This window comes from Hyperoodon ampullatus, assembly GCF_949752795.1.
Source record: "Hyperoodon ampullatus genome assembly, contig: scaffold_513, whole genome shotgun sequence".
Lineage (NCBI taxonomy): Eukaryota > Metazoa > Chordata > Mammalia > Artiodactyla > Ziphiidae > Hyperoodon > Hyperoodon ampullatus.
Genome location: NW_027640614.1, coordinates 1 through 16,016, shown reverse-complemented (window position 1 = coordinate 16,016; position 16,016 = coordinate 1). Strand labels below are relative to the sequence as shown.

The 16,016-nt window shown below is 39.9% G+C and overlaps 1 pseudogene across 1 annotated transcript in view; it reads right to left on the bottom strand.

Moving 5' to 3' along the window:
- Window positions 1–8,223, bottom strand: part of LOC307070087 (coiled-coil domain-containing protein 150-like) — a 75,399-nt pseudogene extending 67,176 nt beyond the window's left edge. Inside the window, exons 1-2 of the transcript in view lie at window positions 8,026–8,223; window positions 1,056–1,219 (exon numbers count right to left, since the gene is read on the bottom strand). The product of the transcript in view is annotated as a coiled-coil domain-containing protein 150-like (transcript). The remainder of the gene's footprint in view (window positions 1–1,055; window positions 1,220–8,025) is intronic.
- Between the last annotated feature and the right edge of the window lie 7,793 nt (window positions 8,224–16,016).

Sequence of the window (16,016 nt, the reverse complement as noted above, 5' to 3'; positions counted from 1 at the left end):
GCCCAGCCACTCCGTGGCATGTGGGATCTTCCCAGACCGGGGCACGAACCTGTGTCCCCTGCATCCGCAGGTGAACTCTCAAGCACTGCGCCAGCAGGGAAGCCCAAGACCACTGATTTTTTAACGGTTATTTTAATCAGAATTTTTTGTAAACTTATTTTGTATGTAAAAGCAAGTGATATATAAAACAGGTTAAATGCTAATTCTATAATGGTAAACTAAGAATTAAAGTGAGCATGGAGGCAGTATTTCACATCCTTTTTAGAAAATTTTTAAACGAGGTGATAATAAATATTCCTATTTTGTTCTAACATACTCAACACTGGTACAAATTTAATCTTTGCTGAAGAGTTATTTATTCTACCTGTGCTATAATACCAACTATACCAATTTTAGGTCTTCATAAGAGACACTCAGGAAATACATACGTAATTTTAAAGACAATCACACCAGTAAATTCAACATTGGCCACTTAAGCACCCAGATTCCTCAAGGCCTTTTGACAATCTAACTTTTAATGGCAATAACTTCTTCAGGAGCACAAAGGAAAAACACAGTTCTTCTTTTGAGTACTTCATTCTAAACTATGAATTTTTTTTAAGACTTATAACCTTTCTTTTAATTTACAATAAATTTGGAGAAAGAAAATACAGACCATATTAATGGCATGAATCAAGTAGTAGATGTTCACCTTAACTAATATCAAAGTCTATTTTTATTTTTAAAAAAGGCCCCAATTTTTTTTTCTAATTATGTAAAAAATTACATTTGTTTTTAATCAAGTATTGAGGGAGAATAGGATATCAAAGTTTGTGCACCTAATTAACACACTTTAAAAATCTGTTTAGAATAGTGGTAGTAGCTCCATTACAGGAGGACAACTCTTTATCTTGCAAATATTTCCTAATTAGTATTCTAATGTTATTTCTCAATTCTTTTCTAAGTACTTATTTCACCTGCCAAACCACCCACACTGTGACTCCTTATTAGTAACCAGTGAGGCAAAATTTCTTCAACCTACAAAGATATTGTAACACAATTTTTTTATTTGTTACCTTTTCTCACCAAAGTCCAACATTATTAGGTCATCCCTCAGAGAACTGGTCTGTTCCTCAACTATTCTCATCCTTTGCTGAAGTACCGTGAATGTTTCAGAAGCTGTAACATTGAAGCGGGCTGGAGAGAAGACTGGTCTGGACATTGTAGTTTCCATATGCACCTGAGATTAAAGTCACAATATTAGTGTAGTCGGTTCTATTATTGTTCAGAATAGCCACTGCCCCTTCCTGTGGAGGATTATACATCCCTGTCCTGTTGAGCTTGGAAATGGCCATGTGTCCTGCCTTGCTCAATTAAATGTGGGTAGAAGCTTTAAGAGCCAACTTGTCATTCATCATCTCTTTTCCCTTCTCCATGCGATGAGCAACATCCCAGAGAGGGCCTGCTCCATGTGCCAAGATCCCAGAGTAAAGACTACATGAGCAGAGCCATGGCCCATCCTTGACATACAGTGTGAGTGAGCAAGAAACTAATGTTGTTATAAGCCGCAGATTGTTAGGTCGTTTGTTACTGCAGCACAGTCTAGTCTAACCTGTCTGCTACTATTAGACATACATTAGGACCTATGACTTGGCAGAAGAAGTTATTACCTCTTTTCATTGCCAGCCATTTTCATTTTAACATACTCCCATCCAACTGTTCTGAAAACAAAACAAAACAACACTCTACAGTACTTGGATCTCTGAGCAGTTGTCATAAAATAGGTTTACCAACTACCTTGAAGCAGTGACTTTTAAAAAGAACTTGCAAACATAACTTCATAGCAAAGACTCTTTTACACTTACTGACATCAAATTTCCAGACCCCTCCCGCAAGACCACATGAGAGTAAATGGGAGTAGTGAGACTATTCTTTCAGGTATTAGTGACAGAAGCAGAATCAGCTTATAAGAAGTCCCAACATTTAAACGAATCATGTGCTCAAAGTTCAATGACAAGATCATTGGTGGAAACTTTAAGGACATTTTCCTGCAACTCTATCCTGTTGCAGACAGTTCTATACTAATCAAACCATAAACCTTAAGCATCACTAGCAATGGTGTATCTGTGGGAATGTGTTCACAAAGGCCCCACCTGGGATATTCGTAATACAACTTTCTCTCCAACTTGCTGTGTGATTAGATGCCTCCCCGAGGTATCCCAGGCAATGGAAGTGGGGACTCCCTTAGGTTCAAGTCACTGAAAGTGGTCCCCAGGACCCAGGGAAGGAATTAAAGAAGTCTTAAAACTGGTGGCAGGATTTTAGGGGGCACCAGCGGAAAGGCTGAGCTTCTTGCCAATGTAACACTGTTACAGCCCCTGAGGACAGCTCTCTAACCACCTTCTGTCTTTCCCCCACTGGTCCCAGACAACGGCCTGTTTCTCTCTTTTTACTTAAAACAAAACAAAACAAACCACAAACAAACAAACAAATACTTTACTGAGGAATAGTTGACAAATATAACTGTATACATTTAAAGTGTACAACATGATGATTTTATATACATATACCTTGCAGAATGGTTACCAAGATCAAAATAATTAACACATCCACATAATTAACAACCTCACATAGTTGACGTAAGTAACTTTTTTTCTTTGTGGTAAGAATACTTAAAGATCTACTCTCAGCAACTTTCAAGTATACAATACCATATTATTAACTATAGTCACCATGTTATACATTTGATCCTCAGAATGTCTTATTTGAAAAGGCAACCTGCAGAATGGGAGAAAATATTCGCAAACCATATATCTGATAAAGGGTTAATATCCAAAATATATAAAGAACTCATACAACTCAGTAGCAAAGGGAGAAATAATCCAATTAAAAAATGGGCAGAGGGCCTAAATAGACATTTTTCTAAAGAAAATATACAGGTGGCCAACAGGTACATGAAACGATGCTCAACATCACCAATCATCAGGGAAATGCAAATCGAAATCACAAGATAGTAGCTCACACCTGTTAGAATGGCTAGTTTTAAAAGACAGATAACAAACGTTGGCAAGGATGTGGAGGAAAGGGAACCTTATGTACTGTTGGTGGGAATGTAAACTGGTACAGCCATAATGGAAAACAGTATGGAGGTTTCTCAAAAAATTAAAACTTGAACTACCATATGATCCAGCAACCCCACTCCTGGGTATATATCTGAAGGAACTAAAATCAACATCTTGAGATATCTGCATATCCATGTTCACTGCACCATTATTCACAATAGCCAAGAGATGGAAACAACCTAAACGTCCTTCAGTGGATGAACAGATAAAGATGTGATGTACATATATATATATATATATATATATATATATGGAATGTTATTCAGCCACATGAGAGGAAATCCTGCCATTTGCAGGATGAATCTGGAGGGCATTATGCTAAGTGAAATAAGCTGGACAGAGAAAAAACAGTGTGTGGTTATCACTTATATATGGACTCTAAAAACCAAACAAACCAAAAAAATCTGATTTCATAGAAACAGAGAATAGAATGGTGGTTGCCAGGGGCTGGAAGATAGGGGAAATGGAATGATGTGGGTCAAAGGGTACAAATTTTCTTTTTATTCTTATTTTGTGCTCCTGACCAAGATTTCTCTCCTTTGTGCTGCTCTATAAAACAGAATGCATTTCCGACACACATAACCTTTTTGAATTCTTTAGATTTTCTGTTAACAAACAGCTTAAGGACAGGGGGTAAAGAAGTTCTCTTCTATTAACTGCTTTTCATGCTTTCAATTCATTCTTGAAGGGAATGACAAAAGTAGACACAGATATTAATAGAGTCTCTGGATACACAAAGATGTGAAGCAAGGTTCATCTACATTTCTGAAAAAAGCCAGGTTTGGAGTTTCCTGCTCAGGTGACCACATGGGCCAGGACAGTGTGCCTCAGGTAACAGAAAGAAGAGCCTCGAAGACAAACCTTAGGGCTGGTTCTACTGCCATGAAACCAGGGCTAGGGTTGGGGGAACCACCAATAGTGTGGGGTGGGAAGGAAAGAGAGAGGTAACAGTGAAGAAACACCAGATGGGTTTACCCTCCATTCCATTTTCTGTCACCTGCTGTCTGGCTACTGCCAACATAGAAAGAAACCAGGCCTGGGGTTGGGAGAAAAGGATGGAAAGGGTGTTTAATGGGGTTTGTGACAGGCAGTTGGCTCCTTTGTCCTACCTCCAAAAGAAGTTGAAAAGTTCATGTCTCCACCCTCCCTTACAGCTGGCACGTCCATGTCACATATCCTGGCCAGTGAGACTTTAGGCAGAAGTTTACAAGAAGCTTCTGGGAAGACTTTTTTTTTTCTGATAAAAAGAACAGAAATGGTGGCACCTGTCCTTTCCTTCCCCTGTATGATGCCCGGAGCTCTGAGGGCTCTCTTTAAGTCAGCCATGCAGTACCTCACTGTTAAATGTAAACAAAGAGTCGGGGATCACCAGCATCTGAGAAACAAGGAAAAGGCCAGAGAAGCTCAGATTAACCTGACTTTTTGAAATAAAACTAGTAACCTCCAAACTTTGCTTATGTGAGAAATATAAACTTCTGTTTAGTCACACTTTCCTGTTGCTTGCAACAAAAGCAGTCCTGGAATACATAGTAGTCCCAGATAATAGTTGGTAGAGAAATAGGAAGAAGGAGGAGGTAAAGAAAATGACAAGCGGTGCCGGAGGTGGGAGGGGAGGGCAATTTCTGTGGCAACTTGTTAGGCCCAGGGAGCTGGTTATAATATAGAGGACTGTCTAATTAATTTAGGTCAGAAGTCAGATACATAATACTAACACAAATATAAAAGTTCATTTTTGGAAAAAAAAATACAGAAAATGGAGTACAAGTTTCCCGCATATTTTTAACAAGATGCAGATTCCCACCTAAATTTTTTTCGCGTAATTGTCGAAATGTCATAATTTTGCTGTTATTTCCCCAAGGTACCCAAAATAGATATAAAAGGCTTACATAACCTTACAAGGTATGTGTGCGCATTCAGCCATAAAAACAAGATGGAAAACAACACAAATTAAATGGCTTCATTTTCTCAGAAAAGAGAAAGTAAGTCTATATGTGTTTAGGTAAGAATTTGATTGGCATCATCACTCACACCCACCTGAACCTGGTCTAGACTGGAGTGTCTCAGGCTTCTGGAGAGAAAAAATACTCTCAAACAAAAAGGAAGAAGAAACTTGGGCCCCAGCCTCTGAGGGAGAGGAGGTTTATAGAAAATTCATGCTAAGGAGGGAGAGATCGAGGTGCCTGGGGCACTGACTGACGGTGGGCAGAGGATAAAGCTTTTGAGTGAAATACATGGTGTTGTCCTTGAAATATCCTCTTAGTCAATCAGTGAGGTTCAGGTCATCAAAGAAGTGGATTCAAAAACGAAACAAGACAATCTACCCTTTGAGGATTTATTACAAACAGGTCTCAGGGTTAGTTGAAAATTCTTCCCTACCCCCTCTCCACATGGGGAGAAAAACAATGTCAAGGTCAGGAGAGCCCTCAGAAACAAAAATGGAAGCAATGGTGGCCCCGTAGCGAGAGCAGGACAGCCTTAATATCCACCAGGAAGTCCCTGAGTACCTGCGAGCCTGTTAAAGGAAGAGTAAAGTAAGAACTTGGGATCCAGTGAATCCGTTGAGTTGAGGTTTAGAGTCAGGAGAGATTCTCATTTTCGTTGCAGTTGCTCATACCCCTGCCTCTCCTCCCTCATCCGGCAGGTCCAAGCAAGGGTAACAGAAACACCATGCCTCCACACACAATCCACAGGCCACCTGGAGGTCAGTGGCCGTAACTCTATGACTTCCATGCTCAGTAGACTTATAACTCTATATGTTATTAAGAAGTTACAGACTTTCAACTCTATCTATAACTTATGGGGATAGAAGCCATAACTCTTCTTACAAGAAGAGAACTTAGCTCTAATTGCTAATATTCCAGCAAAGAGACTATACCTTAAACATATCTGTGCTTTGCTGTTTTTGAAAGGGAGTAAATATCATTGAATGCAGCCTTGAACCTAAGCCCTGATGCTTGATAGCAACGAGAATAAAAATACGAAGATATAAGCTTTTATTTTTAAAAAAGTTAATTCACAATTACTTTCCTAAATATATCATGATCAAATTAATACAGTGCTGTCTCTATGTTTAGGGAAAGTATTTCCAGAGAGCTCAGGTTACCTCACTGAAAGCATGGCATGAATAAGACAAATGTCATAAGTAATATACTAGTAAAAGCCAGGTGGCTTTGAAAAGGCAACACTTGCTTCTGTAGGCACAGGCTCCATTCTTATATCTGGCAATAGCTACAACTAGATGCTCTCGGTTCCAAAGTAACAGGCCAGGAACTCAGTGTTGCTTACCACAATCACTGGAAAATAATTGGGTCAGAAATATTTTCTTCATTCACTCATATGTCCAATAAACGTTTCCTGAACGCCTACCATGAGCCAGAAACTCTTTTGACACCAGGCAATACAGCAATGATAGAAAGAGACTAACTCCCTGCCCTCCTGGAGCTTATATTCCAGTTGAAGAAATAAGTAAAATATATAGTTTGTTCACTGGTGATAAGTACAATGGAGAAAAAGTAGGAAAGAGGATGGGAGGGAGGCTGTGGTGCAGGCATCCATTTTAAACAGAGCGGTCAAAGGAAACCTCCCTGAGATGATATTTAAGCAAAGACCTGGGAAGGAGGTACAGGAGTGACATCTGGATGGGACAGAAAGGTCCAGAAAGAGTGAACAGAGAGTGCAAGTCAGAAGGCCTGATGGGTCCACAAACAGTAAGGAGGTCAGTTTGACTGGGAAGCACAAAGTGAAGGAGAGAACAGTGGGAGATAAGGTCAGAGAGTAATAACAGGACAGGTTACATAGAGCCTTAAAGGCTATTGTAAAGGTCTGCCTTTACTTTCAGAGCTATTGGAGGGTTTAGAGTGGAGAAGTGTTGTGATCTACCTTAACTTTTAACTCGATCAGCCTGCCTAGATGGTAGCCAGGCAGAGATGGTAGAAAGACAACAGCAAAGTAGGAAGACCACTTGTAAAGCTACTACGATAACCCAAGGGAGATGCCGCTGGCTAGGACCAGGGTGCTAGCAACGGAACAGGCAGAAGTGGTCAGAGTCCAGACATATTTTAAAGATAGGTTTGGTTGATAGATTAGATGAGAAAGGATGCATTAGAAGGATGCATTGGATGCCATTAACTGAGACAATGAAAGCCTTTAGGAAGAACAAGTTTCAGGAGGAAAGATCAAGAGTTGTTTTGGAAATGTTAAATTAAAAACACGAAAGATGCCCAATACCTGACTGAACTTGTAGATTTGGAGTCAGGGGAGAAAGGTGGACCTTTCTCCCCTGACTCCAAATAAGGGATATAAATTCTGAAGTTGTCAATATATACATGGCTTTTAAAGCCGCGGAGACTGGATAACAGAGAACAGAAAAGATTCAAGGACCCAGTCCTGGGCGCTCCAAGATCAGTGTGGAGCAGACTGATCTAAGCCAGACTAACCCGAGCTTCACCTCAGTAAGGTCAGATTCTTAATCATTTTCTATCTTCAGAGCCCAGACAGTACATGGGACATTGTGGGTGGCAAACAGCGGTAGAGTTCAACAAAAACTTAACTTTGTTCCAGCCTAATTGGTAGGAGCTGGGGAAACAGCAATGAACGAATGTAAATTCCTGACACCTGCATTCTAACGAGTGGGCCAGGGAAGATAACCGGTGGCAAAACCATAACATTAACGAAATGGCTTTCCCAGGAACCTATAACGCCAACCTAACATATAAATAAAGAAAAGTCGGACTGGGGCTTATGCGCGGCCCTCTCTGGTGGCTATCCTTCCCCCGCTGCAGCCAGGTCAATGCAAACCTCGCTCCTAAACGGTTTTCATCGGCATCCAGCGCAGAAGCGCCATTAATCAGGCTCCTGAGGTCCAGAGGGCAAGAGTAAACTCCGCCAGCTAGGGGAGAGGGCGGCAGGGAGAGATGACTGGGACCTTATCTGAACTGCCGACCCGCCCCCGCGGACTCCGGACCTCCCAGGGCCCCGCAGCCTCACCCCACAGTCCATCGGTCCGCCTGTGGCTCTGTCCTGCAGCAGGTGGGCTGCTTTCTATGCAACTAAGACAGCGCTTAAACCTACCCGCTCTTCCGCGCGGTAGCTCCCGTACGCAGGCGCACCCGTGGCAGGGCATGCCGGGAATCACAGTTTTCCCGGCCCTGGAGGGCCCTCCGCCCTGGGCGGGACCCAGGCCGCTACCCGGGGGCGCGCACGGAGCGCGCAGCCCCGTGACCCGGACGACTACAGATCTTCGTTGTGCTCGCGAGCGGGGCACGCCGGGATAGGTAGTTTCAGCCCACTCACGTCCCGGAGGTCCTGCGGCGTCCGCTTTGCGCAATTACCCGTCCCATGCCGGTGAGCGTGCGGCGTTTGGGTCATTTGACACATTCCCTGCATCCGGTCAGAGTCCAAGAGAAGAAAATGTTTTGAGTTTTAGAAGGATGAAAGTATCAAGTAACTTATGAACGACAGGAAAATAAGATTTTGTTAATGAGCATAAAAAATGGTAAAAATACCGAGCTCAAACATTCTCATTGAAGAAAAAAACAAGCCCCTCTTCATCCTCATTCATCATGGCCAGACCGAGAGTAAAACACATGTCTGCTCCCCGGTTTTTTGTCTCTTCAGCATAATTTATTTCTTGCTTTGTCTACAGGTGAGTAGGTATTTCTGTTTGACTGTAAGTAGCTGCGAAACGAGAGAGAGCACCGAGAGTAAAACTACAGTCGTTTCTGAGTTTTGCTGTAAGACTGGGAATCCACACTTACCGGGAAGTCTTCTACAGTGAAAAGGCAACACGGCTTTGCTTTAGGTAGCTGGACAGAACACCTTTTACCAGCACCAGGGCAATTAATGTATTCTTCTCGTCTCTCTGGGGTTGCAGCTGAGAAGAACTTTAGCCCTCAAGTGAATGCAGTCAGATCCGAGATGAGTCCTCCTTTGCTTAGCGAGTGGCTGGCTGAATTGATCTGGCAATTCTTATTCTGATAGATGAGACTCACGTGAGATGGAGAGAATGTCCAAACCACAGCTGTAAGGCATATTCATCAAACTGTGGGGCCATTCGGTGAAGGAGAAACGAGCACCGCAAACGTCATTCAGGTGAAGGGGCCAAATAAAGCTTTTAATATGAAAAGTGGGAGAGTATTTTAGAGCGTCAATACAAAGAGCCAATTACTCGTAAGTTTTCTCTTGCAGTGACCTCTGATTTATGGATGAAGATGGGGGATATGTGTATGCACCTGGTAGATAATCTGCACACTTCAGCGTAATGAGAGTTTTCACCTTCTTGACTCTCCATATTAAACAGCAGTCAGGGAGCCAAATTGATTAAATTTAGTGTTTTTAATTTATTTTCCTCTGTCTACTATTTGGTAAACCACATTAGAACTTAAGTCAGGCAATTACAGAGTTAAAGAATCTGAAGTCGTCAATAAACTAATTCATCTGTTAGAGAAGGGGTTTCTGGACACCTGAGAATTTACTATATTAAAAGTCTGGGTTTTGTTTTTTTTTGTGGTACGCGGGCCTCTCACTGTTGTGGTCTCTCCCGTTGAGGAGCACAGGCTCCAGACGCGCAGGCTCAGCGGCCATGGCTCATGGGCCCAGCCGCTCCGCAGCACGTGGGATCCTCCCGTACCAGGGCACGAACCCGTGTCCCCTGCGTCGGCAGGGGGACCCTCAACCACTGCGCCACCAGGGAAGCCCTAAAAGTCTGTTTTTATTCTAAGTGCCTGAACATATTGATTTTTTTTTCTGATTTCCCTCTTGATTTTCAATTGATAAATAGTTTCACACTTGTTGACCCCACTCCAAAACAAGGTCTTTTCAGCCATGGAAATCCTAGGGATTCCATGAGGACCATCCTCTCTCATGACTACTATGATAGCCTTCTAACTGGTTTTCTGATCACTCTTCCCAAAGCATCCTTCATATAGCTACTAAAATGATCTTTTGAGAAAGTAAATCTGATTATCTTATTCCTTTGCTTAAAAACATTTAATAGTTCCCCACTTGAACTTTTAGTTTCCCATTGAACAGTATGAAGCCCAAGTTTCTAATGGCTTCAGCCTAATCCACCAGCCTCATCTGCATCTGGCCCCCCAAGGGAACCTTGAATTCAAGCCTACAGGCACGTCTTTGTGCTTGCAGGCTCTGCGCCCTCCGCCAGGCATGCCCTGCCTCTTATCAGTGTGGTGAATTCAACAGAAATGTAACCTCTTCTGTAGAGCCATTCTGTTCCCTCCCAAAGTGTTTATTGTACAGCATAATTGTCAGTGTGCCTTACCTCCCCTTGATTAGGCTGTAAGCTACTTGAGGACAGGACCTTTGTTCTCTTTATTTTGATTTTTAAGTTTTCAACAGCAAGCACAATGCCTGGCAGACAGTAGAGGCTTGGTAAGTTCTTGTTTAGTGAATGAATTAATGAATACATTTTGAATGCTTCTACAGAGGTTATGTCTCACTCTCCTGACTAATCTTATATAATCATGGTACAGTGATCAAAACTAAGAAATTAGTACTGGTATGATACAGTTAATGAAACAACAAACTGCATTTGGGTTTCATCAGTTTACCCACTAATGTCTTTTTTCTGTTTCAGGATGCAATCCAGGAGCCTACATTGCATTTACTTGTCCTGTCTCCTTCCTCAGCCTTTGTCTTTCATGACCTTAGGATCTTTGAAGACTACTGGTCAGTTATTTTGTAAAATGTCCCCCAATTTGGGTTTGTCATGATTTCTCATGACTAGATCGAGGTTATGCAATTTGGGAAAAATACCACAGAAGTGATATTGTGTACTTCTTGGTGCCTCATATTCGGGGGGACATGATATGCCTGCCTTATTACTGTTTAAGTTAATATTCATCCCTTGCTTAGGGTGATGCCTGTTAGATTTCTCCAGTAATCTTACTGTGTTCTTCTCTGTAACTAATAAGTATTTGGGGAGAGACACTTCAAGCCTGTGCAAATATCCTGTTTCTCCTTAAACTTTCACCCACTAAATTTAGCTGGTTTTTCTTGCTAACAGCTTTTATGGTGTGTTAATGGTGGCTTTCTACTTTCCTCATTTACTAGTTTGAGTTCTTTTGTAGAGACGAGTTGTATGTTTTCTCCCATTTATTGATTTATTCAGTTATTTACATCAGTATGAGCTTATGGATATTTATTTCATTCTTTGGGTTATAATTCAATACCATTATTCTTTTATTTCTGAAATTGTTCCAGCTTTGGCCATTCAGAGACCATTAAGGAGCCACTGTGTCTCATTTTTTTTTCTTTAAGCACTACCCTACTTTCTATCATTGCAAGATTTCCAGGCTCATCTTTTATTTTCCTGGCCCAGCCCTAGATTCAACCACTTCTCCAAGGAGCCCTGTTTCTTTTTATTAAAGAATGGTATTTAAAATCTGAATGCTAGGCTATCACTGCTTCTAGTTCCTCTCAGAAGACAGAGATAGGAAATATATGTATAAATACCACCCCATGCATATACATTAATATATCTATATTTCTGTATCTATCTGTGTATATATATATGTTTTACGTGTATGTAAATGTGTGGATATATAAACAAGACATGAGTTCATACTGATATTCCCACTCAAATCCAGCACCACAGTTTATTCTAACTTTTGCCCTTTTCTTTGAACTTCTTTCTGTGACTGTGGGAAACCTGGCTCTCATTATCCACAATACATCTACTTGTTTGTTCAACCCTAGTACACATATAAAGCAGTTTTAAAAATTGCTCATCCATACCAGATAAGAAACACATTTCAAACTAGAGCATGTTGCTTGGGCACAGATCTTTTTGTCTTTAGCCTTATAGCACCCAGTCCAAACATCATTTTCCAAAGTTACTTGGGTCACTCCTTCCTTCTCCACCTGCTTCAGGGTGGCTATTGGATTTATTTGGAATACAGTTAGATTCATATGTCCCAGTCTGCATTCCAGCTTGTGTTCTGTCCAAATCCTGGTTGGTTTTCTCTAATTTCCATATGGTAAAATGTACTATTTGTGGTGTCCAGTCCAATGAGTTTCAACAAATTATTAGAGTTTTCTATTTCCCACCACAGTTGTATACAGAAGTTTCCTCACCCTCAAAATTCCATCATTCTCCCCCTTAATAGTCAATCCCTCCCCCCCACCTCCCAGCCTCTGACAACTACTGATATGTTTTCCATACCCATAATTTTGCTTTTCCAAAATGTCATGTTAATGCAGTCATACCCTTTGGGTCTGACCTCTTTCATTTAGCAAATGCATTTAAGATTTATCCATGTTGTTGCATGAATCAATAATTCATTTTTGGGATCCCCTGGTGGCGCAGTGGTTGAGAGTCCGCCTGCCGATGCAGGGGACATGGGTTCGTGCCCCGGTCCGGGAAGATCCCACATGCCGCAGAGCAGCTAAGCCCGTGAGCCATGGCCGCTGAGCCTGCACGTCCAGAGCCTGTGCTCCGCAACGGGAGAGGCCACAACAGTGAGAGGCCCATGTACCATAAAAAAAAAATTCATTTTTATAGCTGACTAGCATTCCACTCTATTGATATATCAGTTTGCTTATTCTTTCACTGGTTGAAGGACATCTCAGTTGTTTCCAGTTTGGGGAGGTGGTTGTTAATAAAGCTTCTATAAATATTTGCATAGAAGTTTTTGTGTAAAAATAAATTTTTCATTTCTCTTGGATTAAACACTTAGGAGTGGGATTGCTGAATTATATAGTAGGTACATGTTTAAATTTGTAAGACACTGCCAAACTGCTTTCCACAGTGGCTCTACCATCTTGCATATACATCAACAATGTATGGCATTCCCAGTTGCTTCTCATCCTTGTCCACACTTGATAGTGTCAGTATTTTTTTTTCTTTAGCCATTCTAGTAAGTGTGTAGTGGTATCTTGTGGCTTAGTTCACATCTTCTCAGTGACTAATGATGTTGAACATATTTTCATATGTTTATTTGACATGAAGGTATCTTTTATAATAATTTGTCTGTTCATACCTTTTGCCCATTTTAAAAATGGGGTGGTTTTCTTCTGATCAATTTTTTGAGATACAAGTCCTTTATCAAAATGTGATTTGACAACATTTTCTCTTAGTCTGTGGCTTGTCTTTTCACTCTCTGAACGGTGTTTTGCAGAGCAAAAGGTTTTAATTTTGATAGAACCAACTTACCAGTTTTTTTTCTTTTATGTATTGCTCTTTAGGTGTCATACCTAAAAATTCCTTGCCTAACCCTAGGTCATGCAGATTTTTTCCTATGATTTCTTCTGGAAGTTGTACCATTTGGTGTTTTACTTTTAGGTCTATGATCTAGAGTTATTTTTTAAAATTAGGTATGAGGTATAAGTTGTTTTGTTTTTGGTTATGGACATCCAATTATTCTAGCACTATTGTTGGAAAGATTATCCATCCTTTCTTCTAGTGCAACACTGTCTTTGGTTAGTGTAGTTTACAGTATTTCTTGAAATCAGAAAGCGTAGTCTTCCAACTTTGTTCTTCTTTTTCAACTTTATTTTGGCTATTCTAATCCCTTTCCCTTTCCCTAGAAATTTAAAAATCAACTTGTTGATACCTACAAAAAATTCTGCTAAGGTTTTGTTGGGGAATACGCTGAATCTGTACATCAAGTTGGGGAGAATTTAGGATTAATATTATTGAGTCTATCAATCCACGAACATGATATATCTCTCTACTTATTTAAGTCTTCTTTAATTTATTTTATCAGTATTTTGTAGTTTTCAGCATATAGATCCTACTCATAGTTTGATTTATATCTAAGTTTTCTTTTTTTGGTGCTATTGTAAAGTGTTTTTAATATTTTTAAATCCAAGTTAGTTTATAGAGATGTAATTGACTTTTGTATTTATCTCTTATCCTGTGACTTTGGTAAATTCACTTACTAGTTTTAGGAACTGTTTTTGCTATATTTGGGGGGATTTTCTATGTAAAAATCCTGTCATCTGTATATAGAGTATTTTCCCCCCTTACAATCTGAAATGACTTTATTTTTCTCACCTTGTTACACTGGCTAGGACTTTCACTGTGGTGTTGAGTAGGAGTGGTGAAAGGAGATTATCTTTACCATGTTCCCATTAAGTTTGATATTAGTTGTAGGTTTTTTATGGTTATCCTTTATCAGGTTAAGGAATTTTCCTTCCATTTCTAGTTTGTTGAGTGTTTTTATTATGAAGAGGTGTTGAATTTTGTCAAATGCTATTGAGATAATCGTGTTTTGTTTTGTTTTTTTTCTTCTTTAGTCTGGTAATGTGGTGAATTACACTGCGTTTTCAGAAGTTGAACCAACCTTGTATTCCTAGGTTTTGCCCGACTTGGTCAGTCTGTATTATTTTTGTTATATATGCCTAGATTTGATTTGCTAATCGTTTTTCTTTTAATTTTTATTTTATATTGGACTATAGTTGATTTACAATGTTGTGTTACTTTCAGGTGTACACAAAGTGATTCAGTTATACATGTACGTATATTTATTCTGTTTCAGATTCTTTTCCCATATACGTTATTACAGAATATTGAGTAGAGTTCCCTGTGCTATACAGTGGGTCCTTATTCATTATCTTTTTTTGTTTGTTTTTGTTTTGTTTTGTTTTTTTGCGGTATGCGGACCTCTCACTGTTGTGGCCTCTCCCACTGCGGAGCACAGGCTCTGGACGCTCAGGCCCAGTGGCCATAGCTCACGGGCCCAGCCACTCCGCGGTATGTGGGATCTTCCTGGACTGGGGCACGAACCCGTATCCCCTGCATCGGCAGGCGGACTCTCAACCACTGCGCCACCAGGGAAGCCCTGATTATCTATTTTACATTTAGTAGTGTGTATATGTTAATCCCAACCTCCTAATTTATCCCTCCCTGCAACCTTTTCCCTTTGGTAACCAGAAGTTTGTTTTCTAAGTCTGTGAGTGTTTCTGTTTTGTAAATAAGTTCATTTGTATCATCTTTTCAGATTCCACATATAAGTGATATCATATGATATTTGTCTTTCTCCGTCTGACTTACTCCACTTAGTATGATAATCTTTAGGCCCATGCAGGTTGCTGCAAATGGCATTATTTCGTTCACTTTTATGGTTGAGTAATATTCCATTTATATATGTACCATATCTTATTGCTAATAGTTTATTGAGGATTTTTGTATCTATGTTTATGGGGAGGATACTGGTATTTATTTTCAGTTTATTATAATGTGTTTGGTTGTGATATTAGGATAATCCTAGCAGTATAAAATACATGAGAAGTGTTTCCTCTTCTTATATTTTCTGAAAGGGATTATTTAGAATTGATATTATTTCTTCCTTAAGTGATTTTAGAATTTGCCAGTGAACATTTGGGCCTGGAGTTTTCTCTGTTGAAAGGTTTTGAACTACAAATTCAGTTTCTTTAATAGCTATAGGACTGGGTTTTTTTTCTTTTTTCTTTCTTTTTTTTCTTGGTATTGCAGTGTTTTTTAGTGAGTTTAAGTAATTTTTGTCTTTTAATAATTGGTCTCTTTTATCTGAGTTGATTTATAGGCATAGAGTTTTTTGCAGTCTTCTTTTATTATCCTTTTATTCTCTATAGGATCTGTTGTGATAGTTCCTCTTTCATTCCTAATATTGGCAATTTTTGTCTTCTGTCTGTTTTCTTGGTCAGTATGGCTACAGGTTTATCAATTTTATTGATTTTTTTTTCAAAAAACAAGCTTTTGGTTTCATTGATTCTCTCCATTGATTTTCTGTTTTCAAATTTATTGATTTTTTTCTCTCATGTTTAATATTTAAACCAGAACATTTTCAAGAATAAAAAGGGGGTACTATTAATAATTAAACCAAGATAAAAAGCACAAACTGGAAATGTTCCAGGAAAACCAGGGTGTGTGGTCACTCTGCCTATAGGATACGTGGGATGGGGAAAATGGTAGCTGGG